The following is a 25,912-nucleotide window of genomic DNA, read 5'->3' on the forward strand; positions in this document are numbered from 1 at the left end:
AAATATATGAACTGGGCTAACAGATTTAAAACAAAAAAAAAAAAATAAACAAAATAAACATTTTTATGGTTTTTTATTATCTCTGTTAAAAACAAATTAAGCTAAATAAAAAATAATAATAAAAAATAAATAAATAATAATAATAAAAGAAAATAAGAACATATAAACATTTTCTGATTTTTTTTATTAAAAAGAACAAAATAAATTAAATAGTAAAAAAGAAATAATTAAAAATCAAGAAAAACAAAAAAAGAAAAAGAAATGGAAACAGCAGAAGCATCGTCTTCCTCACTCCCTCTCACCTTGCGAACTCAACCTTAGCTAGCAATGGCGAGCTCGCACTTCTCGTCCCTCTTATGACATCAACCGAAACCCTCTCACGCTCTCCAACTCAGTGAATCGAACTCTCTCAACTCTCACAAGATTTTCAGACAACAAGCTAGGAGAAAAATAGAGAGAAAGAAAGAAAAGTCCTTACAAAATGTCGCAGTGGTGGCGGTGAAGAACGTACAGATGCTGGCCTCCAGGTAATCAATCTTGGGATGTTAGGGTTTTCTTAGTCTCTTTTCCGCCTCTCAGTTCTTTGTTGTTCTCTAGGGTTTTTGTTGTGCTCCTCTTTTCCGCCTCTAGGTCTTTTTTACTGATTTGCCTCTCCTCTTTATATTCTGTGAATTAGGGTTACAAATGGGGTCCTTGCTGTTCAAAAGGAGTGTTTCTGCAAATCATTTTGGATGCTCAGACACAGAATTACCCTATCCATGTTAGATTCAAGAAAAGGTATCCTTCACAAACTTTCCTCTCTGCTTTGACCTCATACCAATTTGGGATGTTTTTGGACTTTGCCCTCTGACTGTTGGTTAATGATTTTGCACTTTGGATTTTGCAATTTGACTGATTAATGTGTTCCCCCCTCTTTTTTTTTTACCGCAGTAAAAGAATGGTGAGCATGGTTTGCTGCAACCTTATTGAATTGGCCTTGCATTGCCCTGCTGGATCCCTTCGTTCAGTTCATCAGGTGGTTTAAGCGTGTTAGCATTGTTTTTCTTATGTGAGGCTCATGTTGGTTTTGGCCACTGCAGGATACAGGACCAATGCATTTGCTTCCAAATTCATGCCTCAAGGATAGCCATTACAACGGGATAACAAGTCCTGTAAATCCAATGTGTTGGTAGCTCCATTTGGATCAATATTTCATGGCTTGACTTGTGTTCACGGTAGATTGGTCATTGACACACACATTCATGAATTATGCATTGATGCTTCTGGTTATTTACACTGAATGTTTTTGGATTCAGTTGGTTTCTTGTTACCCGTTGTTGCTGACTTGTTGTTACTGGTGCATTGCAGGATGCTTTGGTTTGATGCCTATTCCATCATGGGCGAATTCCATCGGTAAGCCGGCAAATTAATGCATTTCCTTAAATTCCAATAAAACCTGGTCCATATTTCGGTCTGAAGCAAGCTTTATCATAATTTCTAATTTCTCCATTTTCACATAGACAGGATCATTGTATTTGCAGAAGAACACCTTAATTTCATGTGCAAGAATTGTCGGTCTTCTTTGTACAATAAGATTGATATTTCGCAGGGCAACAAATTGTATCTCAGGTTCTGCTGAGAGTAATGTCACAAGAGGAGGGGCCATCTTTTTGCAAAGATTCCGGACCACATCAGTACTGGTGATGAGCTCCATTTGTTGAAGGATCATCTTAACAGCCGATAGTACAACTGCACAATTGGCATGCTGTAACCGTGGCGTAACTCTTTCTACAATGTTCTCTGCCTCACGCGCATCAGCAGCCTTGTATCTAGATAGAGCATCCAATATAAAAACTTGACCCCATTCTGTACATTCATTTAACGCAGTGAGGAGCTTTGACAGTGTATGGCTAGTGATCTCAAAGATGGGTCTACTGCTATTGTCCTGAATTTCAGCAAGTGCCGCGACAACATTAGCTACAACCATTGGATTATTATCAGATATCAAATCCTTCAGCGATTCCAAAAATCCCCTGTCCTCAACCAACTTTGCATTAATGTCATAGAGCTTTGCTACACAAATGGCTGCTGTCTTGCGAACATATGGATCATCGTCCTTTAGACATCTTTGAAGGGGATCACACAAATACTCGGTAATTTTATCCACACGAATGCACCCCATTGTCCGCACAGCTAAGGCACGAATTAAAGGATTTGGATCTTGAGAATCTTTCACAAATGTATTTACTGCAAGTATAGCAAGGTCAAGCTAGCTCTTTGCATAATTTATCAAATACAAGTAGACCAACTTTTCCAGCTCCAAATTTTCTGTCTGCATACAATTCACCATGTCTGTGAACAACGACGACACATCCTTTCCAACAGTCATAGCAGCAATCACTTTATCTCCACAAGAACAATTAATCATAACATTCAACGTTCCAGTATCAGGAATACTATTCGGCGGATAAGTATTGAAGTTTCTCAACCATTGAACATTGGTTAAATTAGCATAGTTGGATCCAGCAACAGAAGCATATATGTCTCCGGTTTGAACATCGTAACTAAAAATATGAGCAAGAAAGTCGCCGTTGATGCAATCACACGGGAACGGAATGTTGACTCTTTCGCCGCCAAGAATTATGTCTTTGTTAGGGACGGTGTCTCTGTTGTAATCAACTATGTCTTCTGGTTCGGTGAGAATTGGGGATTTCATGGTTTTTATTGATATTTTTGGATACTGTTTCTTGGGAAAATTCATTATGACTTTTTGATGCGTCAAAGAAGTGCGGCATAGACTGAGGAGTATCATGGCTTCCAGCAGAAGCAGGATAATCAGTGTCAGCAACAGGTGGTTGGATTTTTGGTAACATGTGATGGCTCACGGGTGCATTTTTACAACATGCTGCCAACTGGCTTTTTGTTGTTGTGAATTTTGAAATTTAAACTTGTCCTTTTTTATTGGTTTCAGGTGATACCGTAACTGCTTTGAGCTGCCTTCCTTTGCATATTTTTCATGGTGCTGCAGGGTAGTCTTTTGGTGCATTCTCCCGCCCATGATAATATTGTGTGCCCATCACAACCACCAAATGAGCTGACAAAGTCACTTTGTAGCACATGGAAACTACTTAAAACACATACTTGAATCCAACCAGCTTCAAATAATTGTGCCACAATGTCATGATCAAGATTGTTCAAGCCCTCGTGCAAGTAGCCAACCCCTTCACGTAATGTGACTTTTAACATTTTATCACTAATCTTGTTAAGAAAAGGTTCAAGTTCTTTTGTGTACCGCAATAAAACGACTTATCTCCTGCACGTGAGTATGTAATCAGATCCATAGCCGCCAATCGGACATGCTTTCTTGTAGGTACAAATACAAAGGCAGGTTTCTCATTCTTGGCATGTTGAGAAATTGCGGCGTAAGTTGGTTTTGTCATTGCCTGCATCCTTGGACACTTTAAGCCCTTTTTGATGATTTCTCAAAATTGCAAATTCTGCACATATAGTCTTACCACTCCCGGTTGGAGCAGCAACTAAGACGCCGTCATCAGAATTATACAGAACTGTGAAGACTTGTATACGAAGGACTTTGTAAAGCTGTCACAGGCAGTGACACTGCAGATCCAATAGTTTAGTAGGTGGAGGATACTTTTCAGGTAAGATTATGCGTCTGAAAGATACAGGTAAAACAGATTGGGATCCAAGCCACCTTCCTTGACGGGAATGGGAACATGGTCCAAAAGCCCCGCTAGCTCTATCTTCTCATCTTGCCTTACTGTTACAAATTAGGTCTGCTACCTGATGTTGCTTACTGTTTTTTTGCAGGTTATGGTGGTAATGGCTGAAAGTGAGCTCATAGTCTGAGGGAGGTCGCCTGTCAAAGAATTGAAAAAGAGGTCTAATTTGGAGAGCATAGAAAGATTTTGAAAGTTGAGATTCAGTGGTTGCTGGAGCTGGTTGTGATTGAGATTCAGGTGAGTAAGAGAGGTGACGTTGGAGATAGAGTAAGGGAGTATCCCAGTGAAGTTATTGTGAGCAAAATTTAAAATTTGGAGATTCCGAGGAAGTTGGTATGGTATGGTTCCAACAAGATTGTTGTTACTGATGTCTAGATTGGTGAGAGATGTCAAACGGTCTAATCTGTAAGCCAATGTTCCGGTGAGAGCAAGATTGGACAAATTGATTTCTGTGACGCGAGTGTCGGAACAAGTAATGCCTTTTCCAGGACTGTCCACAGGGATCATCACCGTTAGCAGGCCAGCCTAGTTGGGGCGGTGAATTCATGCTTTGAAAGATAGCCTTTACAGAAGCAACATCAGTTGGATCTGTGGCAGTGGTAGAATTGAAAAGAAGAATGCAGGTAGCGATGAACAGCAAGGGCTTCAGCATGACCATTCGAGAAGGCAGAACCGAGAAAGGATATTCGTGTGTAGTCAAAATTACAAATTTTGTAATTGATGGGGTTGTTGACCAAAGTCAACAATTGGTCAAAGTTCATTTTTTGGTATTTTCTTTGTAAATGGACAATGAATAAATGGTTATGGTGAAGTTTAGGGTTTTTGGATTTGGGTTGACTTCGGTCAAAGTTGACCAAAAAGTCAACTGTTGACCAAAGTCAACAGTTGGTCAAAAATGCCAAATTTTGTATTTTTTTGTATGGACTCATATGTACTGGTTTAAAATGACATGAAATAGATTGAAATGGATTAACAAATGGTTTGAAGCTGGTTTCCAAATTGTTTTGTTTATAACTTGAGTGTTTGACTTTTGAAAAATAACTTGACTGATAATGCACATGAACAAGGCCATGAAATGAGACCATAAGGTCAGGGTTTTGACATAGTATCCATGAACCAATAACTTGACTGGCAAGTGGTTAGAAACACAAGAAACTTGGTTGTTCAGATGACCCAGACCATAGAGGTATCCACAATCACAACACCATGACTTTGGATCAAAACCAAACCTCATGTAAAACCAAAGTTAGGTTAGGCCAAGCATGCCAAACAAACATAAAAAATTCAGGAGCAAAATCGGGGTATGACACATACTAACTAGGGGGAAAGCGTCCCAAGATTTGACCCATCGATGTTAAATCAATTCTATGACCCTAATGATAAGGGGAAGACCTTGTAAAACTCAAATATTGGGGCAACCTATATCCAGTTTATGTCACAACATGACAAGATCCAGGTTCCTTTTCAAGCAACACCTCTGGATCCTAATTTCCAGGGGCATACCTTGCAAGATTCAAATACTGGGTCAAGTCATATAAAGGTTACAACATCGCGGGCTCCAAGTTCATTCTCAAGCATTCCAAGATTTTACACACCTATGTCAAAACACCTCCATGACCTTAATGATCAGAGGATTGCTCTTTCAAGACTCTCATACTAGGGCATACTAACTCAGGGGCACAGTAAGGCCGATCACTATGAAAGTCATCTAACCAGGGACATACTTTTCAAGATTCATATATTGGGGCAGTCCATATCAAAGTCATACTACAACATGATGGGATCCAAGTTCCTTTTCAAGAAATACCCTCCAAGGCTCTATCAATCTGGGACAGACCGTCACAAGGCTTGATCAAAAGAGACAACTTCAAAAGAACAATTTATCAGGGGCAAATCATTCCAAGGGTCGTTTAGTCAAGGACAAATGTCTCCAAGGCTAATACTACGAAAGACCATCTCAAGTGCATGGTATGGATAAGTCGCTTCAAATTCATATTGACGCGAATTTCTTCAAAGACCCAACAAAATGGGACAACTATGGGATATTACAGGGACAATCCCTCTCAATACTTTCAAGATGCATGTACAAGATCTATCACACATCAACATTCATCAAGTTTGAAACGAGTATCGGGAAGCCATGCTAGTGTAACACCCTACCACCTTTTGACAAAATAACCTGGTTACACGAAGAACCTCTCTAAGCCCTAACAGTCCATGACCCACCACAGGGGAACTTGTGGAAACATTCAAATCATTATCATGCATTAATCATGTCGCTACGCTCTAGCGTCAAACCATGCATATCATCTTATTTGTATAGCCAATTCCCATATCATGAATTTAACATCTACGCAAGCCTAATCTTACTTGGCACCACACAAAAGCCTAATCTTACTTGGCACCATACAAAAGTCCAACCTCACTTGGAACTTACATCCAAAAAGCCCAACCTCATTTGGCATTCACCCCAAGATCCCAACTCTGATTGGCATCTAACAAAAGCCCAACCTTGTTTGGCACTCAATACCTACAAATGTCCCAATCTTCAGTGGCACAACCCAAGAATAATACATTGCATGCATCAATCATCACATTAATATATCATATCACGCGTAGAATATCCAGGAATGTGAAGCATTACGCCATACAAACTCTAAACATGCATACATAACATGCATAACATAACATAGATTGAGACTTAAGACTCATCGTGAGAGTCTGGATCAATCCCCAGCTAAATAGGTGATATATCTCTATTCAAGCTTCTCCCTAACTCTTTTCTCGTTTTACACCCCAGTGGGTCGGTCTTAAGGATAATTCCTCGGCAAGTATCCTTGGAGCTCATTCTCCAAGCAAAAACTACTTAGCAACATTATCCCTAGTATGCCCTAATGGTATACAATTCCTTCACCGGATCCTTGCAGGGATTTCTTAGGACTTTCTCCAGCACTCACGCTCCTTAGGAAACCTCACCTAGAAGCATATTCCCTAGTAGACAATCATCTTCCCTAGTAACTATCTCCATGGATCCTTTTCAATAAAGGACTTTCCCCGTAAACTCACTCATCATGAATCATTAAAGGAATATATCAATTAGTTTGTCATCCTGAATGATCGTTATCAACTATTGAGCGGGTCTTCACCTCTCACATATCCGGCTTATTAACCTATCCCATAAAGGGATGCGTTCCATCAAATACACCAGGGTTTTATCAAAGGGTTACATAGGGGTTTTTCAAGGGGTTCCACCAAGGGTTTCATTAAAGAGCTTTTAACAGGAGTTCCATTAGGGGTTTTATCAGAAGTATAAAGGATTTTCATCAAGGGGTTCTATCAAGGGATTTTACCAAGGGATTTTATCAAAGGAGTTTTATCAAAGGGGTTTAATCAAAGGGTTTTCATCAGAGCATTATCCACCAAGGGTTCACCGGGGTTTTACCAAGAGGTTTCAACAAAGTGTTATTATCAAGGGGTTTTATCATGGATTTATCAAAGGGTTTCATTGGAATTTTCTATCAAAGGGTTCCACCAGAATTTTATTAATGGATTTTATCAAAACGGTTTTGTCAAGGGATTTTATCAAAAGGGTTTATCAGGAATGCCATCGAAAGATTCCATCAAGGGGTTCTGCCAGAATTTTACCAAGGGGTTTCATCTAGAGTGATCGGGGTATCAGTATAGTACTACCCGATTCCCATGAAATGATCGAATGATCATGGGAATCATATGCAAGTTTCACCTAGAAGGGTTAAAATTTATCAAAAAGGGTTTCATCAAGAGGATTCATCAAAGGTTCCATTAAGGGTTTCATCAGATTTTTATCAGAGGGGTTTCATCACGGTTTTATCAAAGGGGTTCCACCAGGGTTTCACTGTGGGTTTCACCAAGGGTTTTATCAAAGGATTCTACTAAGGGGTTCTATCATGAGTTTCATAAAGAGGTTCCATCAAGGGGTTTCACCATATTTCTATCAAAGGGTTTCGTCAAGGGATTTTATCAAAAGGGTTTTATCAAGGGTTTGATCTAGGGATTCTATCCAAAGTTCCAACAAAGGGTTCCATCAAGGGGCTCTACCATAATTTTATCAAGGGATTTCACTAGAGTTTTTAGCAAAGGGGTTTCATCTAAGGTATCATTAAAGTCCAACCCGATTCTAGTAACATGGTCGGATGATCATAGGAATCGTATGCTAGTTTTACCCAGAGGGGTTGAAACTGGTCATCAGGGATTAATCAAGGGGTTTTATCAAGGATTTGTCAAAAGAGTTCCATGAAGGTTTTATCATCAAGGGTTCCATCAGAAGTTGTATCAGGGGTGTCATACCCCGATTTTGGTCCTAAATCTTTGATGTTTGTTTGGCATGCTTGGCCAAACCTTACTTGGGTTTCATATGAAGTTTGTTTTTTTATCCAAAGTTTTGGTGTTGTGATTGTGGATATTCCTATGGTCTGGGTCATCTGAACAACCAAGTTGCTCATGTTTCTAGCCACTTGCCAGTCAAGTTATTGGTTCATGGATACTATGCCAAAACCCTAACCTTATGGTCTTATTTCATGGTTTTGTTCATACACATTATCAGTCAAGTCAAACATTCAAGTCCTGATTAAACCAATTGTGAAACCAATTTCCAATAATTTTCAAACCATCTCAATCTATTTCATCCATTTTAAACCATTACATTTGATTCCATACAAAAAAATACACAAAAATTGACACTTTGACCAATTGTTGACTTTGGTCAACAGTTGACTTTTTGGTCAAGTTTGACCAAAGTCAACCCAAAATCCACAAACCCAAAATTTCACCCTAACCAATAATTCATTTTTCATTTACAAAGAAAATACAAAAAAAATGCATTTCTGACCATTTGTTGACTTTGGTCAACGGTTGACTTTTTGGTCAACTTTGACCAAAGTCAACTCTCATTTGCCTTTTATCATCCAAACTTAGCCTAGCCTTTTTTTCTTCAGTACATCACCCAATCTTCATGTTTGTTGATGAGTTTTTTTTTTGGTTTCTTCCATTGCAAGCAAGTCCCACTGTGCACCTGCCATGTTATCTTGACATTTTGGCATCAATAACCCTTGAATGTGGTCTGTTCCAAATCAATCTCAAAAGAGCTCTAGCAGCACAACCTTGTCACTCATGGTTCTAACCAAAGAAACTCCCCCTGAAACTTGCAGTTGGCACACTTTACTGCAACCTGGAATCAACAGCATTTCATAAGCCAGTGTTGCACACAATAAAACCTGCTCCAGGAACACCGACATCCTGCCCAACAATCCAAAAAAACAGTTCAGTGAAAAAAAAAGCATAGAGTTGAAGGGTCAAGCCAAATAATATACCAAAATCAAGTTCCAAATTTCTTTCTCTTACAATGAAGCTCTTATGGAAAACTCACATGAGGCTACAAGTGATTAAACTAGTCTTCTGCTGCAAAGAAGTTCTACCAACTATACACTGAGAATACATCTGAGAGATTAAACTGCAATATAGAGGCTATTTCTGCCTCAGATAACTCAGCTGCTGTTGGCTTTAAAACTCAAGCCAAGTACCTCTCCACAACAGGAGCCAAGCTTCTCCATTGTGTTACCACTACACTGGATGGCGTGTATTGGAAACGACCTCAAACAATAATTTCCAACTCTCGGATTGACCTGGAAGAGAAACTGCAAGACTTGGATATACCGATAAGAGGAATGGACATTGCTCTATCGAGCGGCTTGTCTTTTCCTGTTGGTGGTATAGATGAAGAGCTCAGAGGTGTTCTGCTCGACTGCAGAGAACAAATCAGCCAAAAATTAGATCAGCAAGCTAAATGCTTTGTTCCTTTTGATGTAACCACGGCTCAAGAAATGAAACAGGGCATTTTCAACAAATACCTATCCATAGCCTACAAAGATCTTCCAACCTCATTCTTTTTATACTGTGTGAAACTTCTCGTAGACGACGTGTCTATTTCAAAGAAAACTGACCATGCGCTGAAGAAAGCTCAGAAAAGCGGTAATTGCTGCCAATGGTGCTTCAATAAGATCAGTGAGCTTTTGAGGAACTTGATTCCCAGCTACAAAGGCTTGATCTTTGCATTCAAGTCCTCTCTGTCATTAGGCCTTGCTGTGTTACTTGGTTTGCTATATGACAGGAATAATGCATATTGGTCAGGGCTCACAATTGCAATCAGTTTTGTGACTGGACGACAACCGACATTCTTAGTTGCAAATTCACGAGGACAAGGTTCACCTGGGAAGCTCAACCAGAACGATGAAACAAAAGCACGAGAACAATTCCATAGCAGTTTGATCATAAGTGAAACAATGAATAAATAAAAACAAGGCATTTGTTTCAGAGGGTCTTGTTGACATTCAAGAGGCCATTTTGAGACAACTTGATAATAAAGATTTAACAGTTGTTCAAGCAGCTTTAAATGTTGATGGCTTGCAAAATGTACTAGGTGCTTCTAAGCTTATTGAGACATTGCAAACTGTGCTAAGAAGATGTGTTGGCAAGCTGCTGTCTGGTTCAACTGATAATGTTAGACTAACTGGAGAGGTTGCTGTCACCTGTTTAAAGAAAACCATATCATATTTCCATGATCATTCTGAATATTTGAAACTCTATAGCTACCATTACCTGATTAATGGATTTGCTGTTCTTGTTACCCAACAGCAGGCAGAGAGACTATCAAGCAGCGACGAAGTGTCCAATGTGGTTTTGGATTTTTCTGTTAGAACAGCGGCTACACATACTCCACAATTTTTGGGTATGCCACAAGGAGCATGGTCTCAAAATGGTGGTTTTGATATTGCTGGAGAAGGAGTTGTTATTGGGTTTGTTGACATTGGAATAGATCCATCACACCCTAGTATCGGCGACAATAAATCTCAACATCCATATCCTGTTCCTGCTCATTTTTCTGGTATCTGCGAGGTTACTCGAGATTTTCCATCTGGCTCTTGCAATAGAAAACTTGTTGGGGCCCGTCATTTTACAGCATCTGCTATAACAAGAGGAAATACTCCCAAATATGGTCTGATATTCCACTCTTCTTTTATTGGTCGAGCATCTGCCAAAAACAAGGGCCGCATGGCTCGCTATCTTGCAAACAAATGCTCTATTGCATCTAGGATTGACTGCTTTTCTGAAAAGGGTACTTCAGCATTTAGTGAGAAACTCCGTGAGCAAGTTGAGGAGCGACTTGACTTCTGATGTAATTAGGTGCATCTTTGAGACACTTCATTCACAGAATGAGCTGTTAGCTAACCATCCAAATTCCCGCATATATATTACTTCGAGTGGCTTAGTGGAATTTGATGGATACCATCTTGAGAGTGAACCTTGCGTTGCCTGCAGCTCTCCAGAAGTACCTTACAGCAGGATGAAGCTGGAATCCATGAAATCAGAAACAAAATTCACTGATAATCGCATCATAGTGAAATGTACTGGAAGTTACACAATCCAGACTGTGACCATGAATGTTCATGATACCAGAAAGTCAAAATCACTGAAGGATTTGATATCTGATAATAATCCAATGGTTGTAGCTAATGCTGTCGCGGCATTCGCTGAAATTCAGGACAATAGCAGTAGACCCATCTTTGAGATCACTAGCCACACACTGTCAAAGCTCCTCACTGCGTTAAATGAATGTACAGAATGGGGTCAAGCTTTTATACTGGATGCTCTATCTAGATACAAGGCTGCTGATGCGCGTGAGGCAGAGAACATTGAAGAAAGAGTTATGCCACGGTTACAGCATGCCAATTGTGCAGTTGTACTATCGGCTGTTAAGATGATCCTTCAACAAATGGAGCTCATCACCAGTACTGATGTGGTCCGGAATCTTTGCAAAAAGATGGCCCCTCCTCTTGTGACATTACTCTCAGCAGAACCTGAGATACAATTTGTTGCCCTGCGAAATATCAATCTTATTGTACAAAGAAGACCGACAATTCTTGCACATGAAATTAAGGTGTTCTTCTGCAAATACAATGATCCTGTCTATGTGAAAATGGAGAAATTAGAAATTATGATAAAGCTTGCTTCAGACCGAAATATGGACCAGGTTTTATTGGAATTTAAGGAAATGCATTAATTTGCCGGCTTACCGATGGAATTCGCCCATGATGGAATAGGCATCAAACCAAAGCATCCTGCAATGCACCAGTAACAACAAGTCAGCAACAACGGGTAACAAGAAACCAACTGAATCCAAAAACATTCAGTGTAAATAACCAGAAGCATCAATGCATAATTCATGAATGTGTGTGTCAATGACCAATCTACCGTGAACACAAGTCAAGCCATGAAATATTGATCCAAATGGAGCTACCAACACATTGGATTTACAGGACTTGTTATCCCGTTGTAATGGCTATCCTTGAGGCATGAATTTGGAAGCAAATGCATTGGTCCTGTATCCTGCAGTGGCCAAAACCAACATGAGCCTCACATAAGAAAAACAATGCTAACACGCTTAAACCACCTGATGAACTGAACGAAGGGATCCAGCAGGGCAATGCAAGGCCAATTCAATAAGGTTGCAGCAAACCATGCTCACCATTCTTTTACTGCGGTAAAAAAAAATAAGGGGGGAACACATTAATCAGTCAAATTGCAAAATCCAAAGTGCAAAATCATTAACCAACAGTCAGAGGGCAAAGTCCAAAAACATCCCAAATTGGTATGAGGTCAAAGCAGAGAGGAAAGTTTGTGAAGGATACCTTTTCTTGAATCTAACATGGATAGGGTAATTCTGTGTCTGAGCATCCAAAATGCTTTGCAGAAACACTCCTTTTGAACAGCAAGGACCCCATTTGTAACCCTAATTCACAGAATATAAAGAGGAGAGGCAAATCAGTAAAGAAACCTAGAGGCAGAAAAGAGACCAAAGAAAACCCTAGAGAACAACAAAGAACTGGGAGGCGAAATCTGAGAAGAGACCCTAAAAATCCCAAGATTGATTACCTGGAGGCCAGCATCTGTACGTTCTTCACCGCCACCACTGCGACATTTTGTAAGGACTTTTCTTTCTTTCTCCCTATCTTTCTCATATGCTTATTGTCTGAAATACTTGTGAGAGTTGAGAAAGTTCGATTCACTGAGTTGGTGAGCGTGAGAGGGTTTCGGTTGATGTCATAAGAGGGACGAGAAGTGCGAGTTCGCCATTGCTAGCTAAGGTTGAGTTCGCAAGGTGAGAGGGAGTGAGGAAGACGATGCTTCTGCTGTTTCCATTTCTTTTTCTTTTTTTGTTTTTCTTGATTTTTAATTATTTCTTTTTTACTATTTAATTTATTTTGTTCTTTTTAATAAAAAAATCAGAAAATGTTTATAGGGTTCTTATTTTCTTTTATTATTATTATTTATTTATTTTATTATTATTTTTTATTTAGCTTAATTTGTTTTTTAACAGAGATAATAAAAAACCATAAAAATGTTTATTTTGTTTTTTTTATTTTGTTTTAAATTTGTTAGCCCAGTTCATATATTTATGATAGTATCTCAGTAGCAAATATTGTTGAGTGGTCTGGTGGAGAAGGGCAGTGTGCATTTTCTTGAGTGGGGTGGGTTCAATACTCATGAGTGGTGTTTTTTAGCATTTTATTTCTTTTAGTTATATTATTTTTCTTTTAGCATTTTTTATTCTTTTAATATTTTGTTAATATCTTTTTTATGTTTATTATAATTTCATTTGTTAGTAATGCATAGTTCAAAAACCATTTTTTTTTTAAAAAAATTATAAAAAAAATCATATTTTTCTCGATTTAACATCGAGCCCCTTTTTTACACCCTTGTAAGTCGATTGCTTTTTAAGCATCGCCATCAACCTCACATAGCTTACTCTTGGGCTTTCTTACAATGAGCCGGTTCCTTCGCACTTACACTCATACATTGTTTAATGCTCATTCATTTCGTTTCTTTGATTATTTGATTTGATCATGTACTTGTTTAAATATCTTATTGTTTGATTGTTGCCTACTTGTATGGTGTATGAGGCATGTATTATTATTTTTGTGTGTAGGTGTCTTGTTTTGTTTGGCGTGCGTGTAGCCGAACTACGGCAACTCTGATTCTCATGTTCAGATGAGATACGTAGGCACAAGATGCGATGTCTTGCCGAGTTTGACTAACGACTAACAACTAATCCTTGTTTGCTTTCGTCCTCGTTGCGATCCTTTCTCTCGCCCTCGTTGCGATCGAGACTATCCTTTCTTGCGATCGAGACCTTCCCTTTCTCTTGCCCTAGTTGCAATCGAGACCTTTGTTCCCGTAGTTAGCTGAACTACGTTTTGCTCTGATTCTCATTCCCGATGAGATACGTAGGCATAAGACGCGACGTCTTAGCGAGCACACTTATCCTTAACCCCTAGGTAGCCGAGCTACGAAGACTCTGATTCTCATATTCAGATGAGATACGTATGCAGTGGATGCGACATCCGTGCGAGTCATTTTCTTTGACCCCTTCATTTAGTAAATAGTACATTAGATAAACATACACCCTTTAGACAAGAACTACAAGAGTGGATCCCGTAGAGTACTACGGATGCGTAGGGGTGCTAATACCTTCCCTTCGCATAATCGACTCCCGAACCCAAGATTTGGTTGCGAGACTTTGTCTTTTCCTTTTCTTTCTCCAGGTTTACTTCGAGCGTTTCCTTTCCCTTCTTTGGGATAAATAACGCACGGTGGCGACTCTTCTGTCATTTTTCTTTCGCCGGTTGTTTTTTTCGCATACCGTATTTTTCGGGTTGCGACAGCTGGCGACTCTGCTGGGGAACCGGTTTCCCTAAGCGAGTCCCTCCGAGCTTTTGTAGTTTTCTTGTTTGTTGGGTGTTTATTCTTTTGTACAGTTATTTATTTTCAGCATTTACCTGCTTTACCTTATTGCATTCATGTACATATGCTTGCTGTATCTGTGGGTTGTTTGTTTGTTGGGTTGGGACTGTTCTACGAGAGATAAGCCCACTACCCAGGCTTGAGTGTACACATAGGTGTTAGAGTGGATAGTCATGAGGCTTGCGTGGTATGTTGCTACGTTAAGTCGTTCATGAGACCCACATTCCAGACGAGGTTTCTTTTGGATATATTCTGTCCTATGGGTGTTCCATAACGACAGATATTCCTCTAGAAATCGTCGACTCTGGTGACCATTTCCCGAGAACTCAGTCGAGGCCTCTCCTCCGAGACGTGATTATGTTAGCTCTGGTGGGCGCATTCTCGCTGCTCAATCCGAGGACCCCGAGACTGGGAACTTGCTTTAGGATATCCTGTTGAGGGGAGTCAGCAGAGGTCTTTTATCCCGTAATAATGCCAAACCTTCAGTGGTAAACGTATTATTCTCGACTGAAGGGCTGAAACTGACAAACTTCTGTTCTTAGAACCTACGAGTGAGGGGCGGGCTAAATTCAGGAAACCTTAACCTCCAACCAACCCGGTTTTCTGGAGCAGAGTTTTGGTCTTGTATTATATTCCTCAGTGGTTTTTTTCTTCAGACAGTGCAACCCGACAGATGTTCAAGCGGATACAGCAGTCCTGGTTTCCATGTCATTACATTGCATCACATCATTTTGCATTCATATCATTTAACACATGTTTATCCATTTCTAGGGGGTTTACATCTTCTTCTTGATTCCGGTCGGGGTTTTCTGGTTCTCCCGAGATGGATATTGGCAGAAAAAGACACGTCGCTTACAAGTTTCCAGTGGTTTGTTTGGAGCCTATTCAACAACTGATGAAGTCAATGGATCACGATTCTCTAGAAGGATTCCGGAAGGATTACGGTTTGATTCTAAGCTCCGTCACGGTTCTCTCCAAAGATCAACATGATGCTCTCTTTACACTGCTGCAGTTCTATGACCCTCCATTGAGGTGTTTCACATTCCCGGATTATATTTTGGTCCCTACTTTGGAGGAGATTGCCAGTTTTCTCAGAGTTCCTATCAAGTCACAGCTGTTGTTCTACAGTTCTGAGTTTCTGCCCGATCTCAGCATGGTTGCTTCGGCCACATATTTGGGGAAATCAGTCTTGAAGGCTAATATGTGTCAGAAGGGAGGAGTCAGTGGTTTTCATTTGAGTTTCTTGCTGGGAGAAGCAAAGAGGAGATTTGAAGATGGTGACCAGAGGGGTTTCAATGCTGTGTTGGCTCTTTGTGTGTATGGGATTGTCCTGTTCCCTAATGTTGCCAAATTTGTGGACATGGATGCAATACGCCTTTTTGTGTTGGGAAATCCGGTGCCGACCTTACTAGGAGATTTCTTTCATTCGGTGCATCACAGGAATGAGAATAGAAAAGGAGGATTGTTGAATTGTTGTGCGCCTTTGTTTTATAAATGGTTCAGTTCTCACCTACCCAAATCAGGAGCGTTCGTTGATGTCGAGGACTCGTTGAGTTGGTCGAAGAGATTGATGGGGTTGAGGGCTGAAGATATTTCTTGGTGGCCTGACAGGAGTTTGCTTCGGGCAGATATTATTCACAGTTGTGGGAATTTCCCAAATGTACCGTTGGTAGGAAGAAGAGGAGGAATCAACTATAATCCTTCTCTAGCAGTTAGACAGTTTGGATATGCTTTAAGAACTCCGCCTTTGGAAAAGGACGTGGAAGAATCACTGTTTTTCCATTCTTCGCTTGATTTGACTGTATCCCGTAAGGCAGCTGAGGCCTGGCTCAAGGTGATCAAGAGAGGAAGAACTGTGCTTGGAAAAGGAGATTGTAGGACTTATCCTCAGTATGAAGAGTGGCTTCAAGGAAGAGTTGAAGAGTTTGGTCTGCCGTTTCCTATTGAAGAACCTTTGTATCCACCTACTCCGGAGCAGTCAACAGCAGTGAGCAGAGAGGAGTATGACAAATTGAAGAAAGCCATGGAGGAGCTTCAAATTGAAAACTCGGAGTTAAGTGTGAAATTGCAAGGCTATATGCATCAATTCCATGAGGCAGAATATCAGAAGGGGGAAGCCGTCAGATTGCAAGAGGAAGCAGAAGGAAAATTAGCTGTGGAGGTGGACTTCTTCAGGAAGACAGACAAGGCCTTGGGATCATCCAGTTCTGAGTTGAGGCGAGTCAAGCAACAGTTAATGGATGCGCATGGTAAATTAGCTGGGTGGCAAGAGCGATGGGATGCATTTTCAACTTCTCGGAAGGCAAAGGAGAAGGAGATGGTGACCGAACTGACTGGTCAGATGGAGAAATTGAAGACTTTGTTGAAAGAGAAGAACAATGAGCTTCTGTGTGCCCGTTCTACCAATGGTTACATCACCGATCAACTCAATGAGGCTCGAGGACAGATTGAAGAACTTAAGGTGTTGGCAGGTTTGAAGAAATCCAGACTTGAAGAGGTGTTCGGAGAGGATGATGGGAATTACTATAGAGAGCACATCAACGAGATGGATGGAGTCATTCACAAGAGGAATCTACTTATCCGGCGTTTGACAGAATCTCCAGATCATCCCGACACGATAGCATTACTGGCTGAAGTGAGGAGCAGTCCTTATGGTTTGTACACAGGAGGCTGAGTCCTGATTCTTGTTCCTCCCTTTACTTTTGCTTTATTGCTGTGTAGTGATGATCCACAGGCTTGTTGTGGAAATCCTCTTTTGATGTACTATCGGCTAAGGCCATTCTCTTTGATTTTATCTATATGAAGACCTTCTCTCTTTTGCATCTTGATCTCCGAAGTTTATGGCTCGATTTTCTCGTGAGACTGGAATCAAGGGGGTAGAATACCTTTTTGAAGTGATAAACATGTCATTGCATTAACATTTCATTTTTGCATATTCTTGCATAACAGGTGTCGCCGCGGTGTTCTCATATTATTTGGTGTTCCATCAGCAGGATAGCCGATTCAGGAGTTCACCGATACGGTACCCGCAGAAACCAGCAAAGAGCAATGGAGAATCTACAAGCAGAGCTCGCAGAGATGAGGGTCCGCATGAACCAGTTCATGGACGTGGTCCAGGGAGTAGCGCAGGGACAGCAGGAGATTAGACAAATGATACAAAGGAATCCCGCAACTACTCAACCAGAGGTCGTGACTGATCCTCCAAATGCAGAGGTTAATGGACCGGGGCCTATCCCGATCCCACACAACAATCCTGATCAACAACCCATCCACGATGATCAAGATGATCAGTTCTTGCTGCCGGAAGACTTTGGCATGGGCCATGGCATGGATCCCATGTTCAGGAGATTAGAGGAGAGGCTGAAGGCGGTAGAAGGACAAAACCCCCTGGGGGTAGATGTTTCTGACTTGGGGTTGGTCCCAGGCGTGAGGGTCCCACCAAAGTTCAAAGTCCCAATCTTCGACAAGTACAATGGTAGCTCTTGCCCGAAGACCCATGTGCAAGCCTACTTCCGAAAGATGGTTGCATACTCTGATGACGAGAAGCTACTCATGTATTTCTTCCAGGACAGCCTAGCTGGGGCATCCCTGGAATGGTACATGAGATTGGATAGGGCCCATATCCGTTGCTGGAGGGATTTGGCGGAGGCTTTTGTGAAGCAATACCAGTATAATGCAGACATGGCCCCAGACAGAACTCAACTCCAGAACCTGTCTCTTAAAAGCAATGAGTGCTTCAGGGAATACGCTCAACGCTGGAGGGAGACAGCTTCCCGTGTTCAACCTCCCATGTTGGAAAAAGAGATGGCCAACATGTTCATGAATACGTTGCCTGGACCTTACCTTGAGCGTCTGGTGGGGTGCAATGCCTCTAACTTTGCTGATGTGGTCTCTACAGGAGAGAGGGTAGAGAATTACCTGAAGACCTACAAGAACTACAATGGAGGTGGATCTTCATCAGGAGTAAAGAAGCCATTTATGGGAGGACAGAAGCAGAGGGAAGGGGGTGTGAATTCTACATCTTCATATCAAAACAGGGATAACCGGAGGAATAATTTTCAAAACTATCATCAGCAACCGTATGTTGCGGCTGTGACCATTCCGGCTGCAGCACCACTACAACAACAGCAACCACAACATCAACAGAATCAATACCGACCACCGCAACCACAACGTCAACCGGCTCAGTATCAACAACAACAACAACCAGGTAACAGACCCACCTATCAACAGAGGCAGAGGATGATGGATCGGCGTTTCGACACTCTTCCAATGTCGTGCGCTCAACTGCTTGCCAATCTTCAACAGCTACAACTGGTGCAGCTACGCACTTTGGCTCCTCCTGTGGGTAGACTTCCGGTGGGATACGATGCCAACGCTACGTGTAGCTTCCACTCTGGGGCACCTGGCCACAATATTGAGAACTGCAAAGCTTTTAAGCACGTAGTTCAGGACCTTATTGATTCAAAGGCTATCAGCCTTGCACCGGCTCCTAATGTTGTCAACAATCCCATGCCACAGCATGGTGGTGCGAACGTTAATATGCTGGAAGAGGAAGCCAAGTTCGTTAAGGATGTGTGGAGGTTGAAGACTCCGTTGTTAGAAATTAAGGAATGCTTGCTGAAGGCCGATGTTTTCCCCGGTTGTGGGAAAGATTGTTTGGATTGCGCTACGCAGGGGAAGGGTTGCTTGAAACTGCAACAGGGTATCCAGGTTTTGCTTGACAATGGTACCTTTCAAGTTGAAGACTTGTCTGTCAAAGAATTTGCTGAAAGGGTAGTTGAAGAGGTGTTTGAAGACGCTGTTGAAGAATTCATAGATGTTGTTCCTGCTGATTGTGTATTTCCCATTGATGTATTTAATTTTCCAAATGTTGTTGATGATATACCAAACAATGTGCCTGATTTTGATGTAACTGAACTTGATTCCGGTGTTCCGGATGTTTTTGTTTCAATGAATGAGGCTCCCGAGTATGACTATGATGTCGCTACTATCACCATCTTTTACCCGACTAATCAGATCAGTGTGCCAGAAGCACAACCAGTGCCACTAGTGCGACCGGCCGCTATGACAATCACAACCACTGGTCCTTTACCTTTCACAAGTGAAAGGGCCATTCCGTGGCATTATGGGGGGAGTGTATACACACATGATCATGGGGTGGAACGACCTTTGAAGGTAGAAGAGGGTCGAAAGTCTGAACTCGAAGTTGAAGGTCCCGCAGTGGACAATGTTGGTGGAATCGGGCGATTCACCAGGAGTGGCAGACTGTTCTCACCACCGGTTACCCAAGATGATAATGTTGATGCTGCGGCGAAAGCCAAAGGCAAGCAAGTTGTAAATGAGGGCACTTCTGCACCCCGGACTGGCTCAGAGCCTACTTTTTCGAATGATGTGGACGAGCTTTTAAGAATTATAAAGAAAAGCGACTACAAAGTAGTCGATCAGTTGATTCAGACGCCGTCTAAGATATCCATTCTCTCACTCCTGTTGTGTTCAGAGGCACACAGGGAGGCACTTCTGAAGGTCCTTAATGCTGCATATGTGCCTCAGGAGATCTCAGTAAACCAGCTAGAAGGGATCATTGCAAATGTTCATGCGAGCAATGGGCTGGGCTTTACTGATTCTAACTTAACACCAGCTGGACGCAACCATAACAAGGCTTTGCATATCTCAATGGAATGCAAAGACACCGTGTTATCTCATGTTCTGGTGGATACAGGTTCCTCTCTCAATGTGCTACCCAAGAGAGCCCTGTCAAGGTTGGAAGTAGAAGGTTTGATCTTGAAACCTTCCGATCTCATGGTGAGAGCCTTCGATGGTTCTAAGAGGTCGGTGTTTGGAGAGGTAGAATTGCCAATTCAGATTGGATCACAAATCTTCAACACCGTATTCTATGTGATGGATATCAGTCCCTCGTACAGTTGCCTTCTGGGTCGTCCTTGGATCCACAATGCTGGGGCAGTCTCCTCAACACTACATCAGAAGATCAAGTTCCCAGTCAATGGAAGAATTGTCACCGTCTGTGGTGAGGAGGACATACTGGTAAGTAACCTGTCTACCTTCAAGTATATAGAGGTAGAAGGTGAAATTCAAGAGACTCTCTGTCAGGCCTTTGAGTCAGTTCAGATCAAGGATGCAGCTCCGTTAGAAGAGTTTAAAGCAGGTGCCTCTATCTCATCTTTCAAGCAGGCGCAAGCCTTGGTGGATTCAGGTGTTGCTCCCGGTTGGGGACGTCTGTTGGAGTTACCGATGAAAGACGACAAGTTCGGGATTGGGTATCAACCAGCGCTGACTTCTACAACTTCAGCACTTCAGACTCGTCAGGGGCCGATTACTTTCTCCAGTGCTGGCGTCATCCAATATGGCCAGATCTCGGCGATCAACGATGAAGATGGGGATAGTGATTGCGACATCGACAACTGGGTGCGTCCGAGGATCCCGGGTGAAGTCATCAACAATTGGTCTTCCGAGGAAATTGTCCAAGTCATTCTTCTAGAGGAGTAATTTTTCTTTGTTTATTCATGCATGTCCAAGTCTTACGTTCCGCCCTGGGCGTAATGACTCATTGTAGGGCTCATCTATGTGACACTTGCATTGATTATCATAAATGAAGGACGTCTTTTGCATTCAAATATTTCGTTCATTGTCTTTCTATTTTTATAGTTTTCAATAAATTCAAAAAAAAAATCAAATAATATTTGGCAATGTTTTGTTTAGTTTTCACTCACTGTTCACACTCATAAGCACATACCATCACTCATGCAGATGCACATCACCGGATCCTATTGATAACAATTCTGCTATGGCTCGTTTCGACTTCGAAAATCCAATCTTCCAAGCTGAAGAAGAGGGTGATGAAGACTGTGAACTCCCTGAAGAACTTGCCAGGCTATTAAAACAGGAGGAAAGGGTCATTCAACCACACCAAGAGGCTACTGAAGTGATTAATCTTGGCACCGAGGACGTCAAGAAAGAAATCAAGATAGGGGCTGCTTTGGAAGATGATGTGAAGAAGGGGTTGATTGAACTGTTGCAAGAGTATGTTGACGTCTTCGCTTGGTCTTATCAGGATATGCCAGGGCTTGACACAGATATTGTGGTACATCGTTTACCTCTCAAAGAAGGTTGTCCTCCGGTCAAGCAGAAGCTCAGAAGAACAAGACCAGAGATGGCTGTAAAGATAAAGGAAGAAGTGCAGAAACAGTTGGATGCAGGGTTCCTAGCGGTTACCAATTATCCGCCATGGGTCGCGAACATCGTTCCCGTACCTAAGAAGGATGGAAAGGTACGGATGTGTGTCAACTACCGGGATCTGAACAGAGCTAGCCCTAAAGATGATTTCTCATTACCTCACATCGACGTTTTGGTGGATAACACAGCTCAGTTCTCGGTATTCTCCTTCATGGATGGCTTTTCTGGCTATAACCAAATTAAGATGGCACCAGAAGACATGGAGAAGACAACTTTCATAACCCCATGGGGCACCTTCTGCTATAAGGTGATGCCGTTTGGTCTGAAAAACGCTGGGGCAACATATCAACGAGCTATGGTGACTCTATTCCATGATATGATTCATCATGAAATCGAGGTTTATGTGGACGATATGATTGCCAAATCTCAGACAGAAGAAGAACATCTGGTGAATCTGCAGAAGCTGTTTGAGCGGTTAAGGAAATTCAAGCTGAGGCTTAATCCGAACAAGTGCACTTTCGGGGTGAGATCTGGAAAATTGTTAGGTTTTATTGTTAGCGGAAAAGGAATTGAGGTGGATCCTGACAAGGTAAAAGCGATACAGGAAATGCCTGAGCCAAGAACCGAGAAGCAAGTCCGTGGTTTCTTAGGAAGGTTGAACTACATTGCAAGGTTCATCTCTCACCTAACAGCCACGTGTGAGCCAATTTTCAAATTGCTGAGGAAAGATCAGGCTATCAGGTGGAATGACGATTGTCAAAGGGCTTTTGAAAAGATAAAAGAGTATCTGCAGAATCCCCCCATCCTCATGCCTCCAGTCCCAGGGAGACCGCTGATTATGTACTTGACAGTACTCGACAATTCTATGGGTTGTGTTCTCGGTCAACACGACGAGACAGGTAGAAAAGAACATGCCATCTACTACCTGAGTAAAAAATTCACAGACTGCGAGTCCAGATACTCAATGCTTGAAAAGACATGTTGTGCACTTGCATGGGCTGCTAAGCGATTGAGACAATACATGCTGACTCACACAACCTTACTGATCTCCAAGATGGATCCAGTCAAGTATATATTCGAGAAGCCAGCTCTCACCGGAAGGGTTGCTCGTTGGCAAATGGTATTGACAGAGTATGATATCCAGTATACATCCCAGAAAGCCATCAAGGGGAGTATTCTGTCAGACTATCTTGCTCAACAACCGATTGAAGACTATGAGCCGATGAAGTTTGATTTTCCAGATGAAGACATCTTGTTCCTCAAGATGAAAGACTGTGAAGAGCCAGTTGTTGGGGAGGGACCTGATTCAGATGAAAAGTGGACTTTAATGTTCGATGGGGCCGTCAACGCCAGAGGAAGTGGAATTGGTGCTGTCATTACAACTCCGAAAGGTGCCCACATGCCTTTCACCGCTCGTCTGACTTTCGAGTGCACCAATAATGAAGCTGAGTACGAGGCTTGTATCTTGGGAATTGAGCAAGCCATGGATATGAGAATCAAGACTCTGAACATCTTCGGAGATTCAGCTCTAGTGATCAATCAAGTAAATGGTGATTGGAACACCCTTCAGCCTACTCTGGTCCCCTACAGAGATTACACGAGAAGACTGTTGACTTTCTTCACAACAGTAAAGCTGTATCATATACCTCGTGATGAGAATCAGATGGCAGATGCTCTTGCTACTCTATCCTCCATGATCAAGGTGGTTCGGTGGAACCATGCTCCCAGGATCGATGTAATGCGCCTTGACAGGGCCGCGTATGTGTTTGCTGCTGAACTGGTAGTTGATGATAAGCCCTGGTATCACGACATCAAATGCTTTCTGAAGAATCAAGAGTACCCTGCAGGGGCATCCAACAACGACAAAAAGACTTTGAGAAGATTGGCAGGCAGTTTCTTCTTGAACAAAGACGATGTGATGTATAAGAGGAACTTCGACATGGTTTTGCTCAGATGCGTGGACAGACACGAAGCGGACATGTTAATGCAGGAAGTTCATGAAGGCTCCTTCGGTACTCACGCCGGCGGACATGCAATGGCTAAGAAATTGTTGAGAGCGGGTTATTATTGGATGACCATGGAATCAGATTGTTTCAAATATGCGCGGAAGTGTCATAAATGCCAGATTTATGCTGATAAGGTGCATGTACCGCCGAATCCTCTGAATGTGATGTCTTCGCCGTGGCCGTTTGCTATGTGGGGCATTGACATGATTGGAAAGATTGAGCCGACTGCTTCCAATGGGCATCGCTTCATCCTTGTTGCCATCGACTATTTCACCAAGTGGGTCGAAGCAGCGTCATTCGCGAATGTCACCAGACATGTGGTTGCCCGTTTCATCAAGAAAGAAATCATTTGTCGTTATGGGATTCCTGAAAGAATCATTACTGATAATGGTTCCAATCTCAATAACAAAATGATGAAGGAGTTGTGCCAGAACTTCAACATTCAGCATCACAACTCTTCCCCCTATCGTCCTAAGATGAACGGTGCTGTTGAGGCGGCAAACAAGAACATAAAGAAGATTGTGCAGAAGATGGTCGTTACGTACAGAGATTGGCATGAGATGCTACCCTTCGCCTTGCATGGGTACCTCACTTCAGTACGTACATCGACCGGGGCAACCCATTACTCCCTTGTGTATGGTATGGAAGCAGTCCTACATGTTGAAGTGGAGATTCCTTCTCTAAGAGTCCTGTTGGATGTCAAGCTAGACGAAGCTGAATGGATTCGGACAAGGTTCAACGAGTTGAGTCTTATCGAAGAGAAGCGAATGGCAGCCATTTGTCATGGGCAGTTGTATCAGAGTCAGATGAAGAGAGCCTTTGATCAGAAAGTGCGTCCTCATTGTTTCCAAGTCGGAGATTTAGTGTTGAAAAGGATCCTTCCTCCTCAGACAGATCACAGGGGCAAGTGGACTCCTAACTATGAGGGACCTTATGTTGTCACCAAGGTTTTTGATGGAGGGGCCATAATGCTTGCAACGATGGATGGTGAAGACTTCACTTCCCCGATAAACTCAGACGCAGTTAAAAAATACTTCGCATAAAATAGACCCGCTGGACAGTAAAAGGAACAGTCCAGGCAAAAAATGGGCATCCCGACGAACCAAGAAAATGAAAAAGGTTCGGGCAAAAAATTAGGGATTAAAAATAAAAAAAGATAGTACACCCGGTAAGTTGAAAACCTGAAAAGGCAACTTAGGCAAAAATGGGTATCCCGGTGGATTGAAAACCCGAAAGGGCGATCCAGGCAAAAGTTAGGGATTAAGCGAATGACTGCGTTCTGAGTGGTTCTGAATCTCATCTCATGTCGATGACTGGAAACTTTCAGAAGGGTAGGAAACAGTCCAATCACCTTTTTCAGAAGGCTGATCATCTGGAAGATCTTGAAGACAAGCAAGTCATAGCAGAATTGGAACCCAATAGAAATCCATTTCACATTGCCATTAGATTAATTTCTGTTTTTATCTTTTGTGCGATTACCTCTTTCCAGGGATTGCTTCCTGATGTAAATGCCTATTCAGAGGCCATTCAATCAATAAAATCATGTTATTCAGTATATCTCTGTTTTCATTTTCATTTTACTGTTTTGTTTGCAAAAATGACGTCCGAATTTTTGATAAACATTGCATCATGACACATAAGGGCTTTACAGGTACATGCTTAATAAACATTTAAAATTGCTGTAAATTTTAAGTGCTTTGGATCGTCTATTCAGAACAGATACCCTCGGGGCATTTCCTTAAAATCCCCTGCAGATGATCGTGAATATCTTCCCCAGTGAAGTCGCCAACAGACGAATTTGTTGTCTTATCCCTGCAGAGCTGATCAAAGTGTTGGATTCTTCAATCCCCAGCAGGTTCTCACTACGGTGCTTCCCAAGCATGTGTTTCAGACTATACACTCCCCAGCGGAGTTAACAGTGCCAGACTATATATCCCCAGCGGAGTTAACAGTGTCAGACTGTATACCCCCAGGGGAGTTGACAGTACCAGACTGTATCTTCCCAGCAGAAGCAGTTGCTCCTTAGAGTTCGATGCCAGATCGAGGATTTCAATCCCAGATCGATGATCTCTTTCCTGGAAGCATAACCTCGGTACCGTATCGGTGTCTGGTCCCCCCTGCTGAGTCATCTCTCGTAGATTATGGTTGCCAGAACCA

General features: G+C 42.0%; 1 pseudogene; it reads right to left on the reverse strand.

Annotated features, from left to right (window-relative positions):
* Positions 1-1,390: 1,390 nt before the first annotated feature.
* LOC127078451 (beta-adaptin-like protein B) lies at positions 1,391-2,377 on the reverse strand (annotated as a pseudogene).
* Positions 2,378-25,912: the final 23,535 nt, after the last annotated feature.

The sequence above is a fragment of the Lathyrus oleraceus genome, chromosome 5, assembly GCF_024323335.1.
Source record: "Lathyrus oleraceus cultivar Zhongwan6 chromosome 5, CAAS_Psat_ZW6_1.0, whole genome shotgun sequence".
NCBI lineage: Eukaryota > Viridiplantae > Streptophyta > Magnoliopsida > Fabales > Fabaceae > Lathyrus > Lathyrus oleraceus.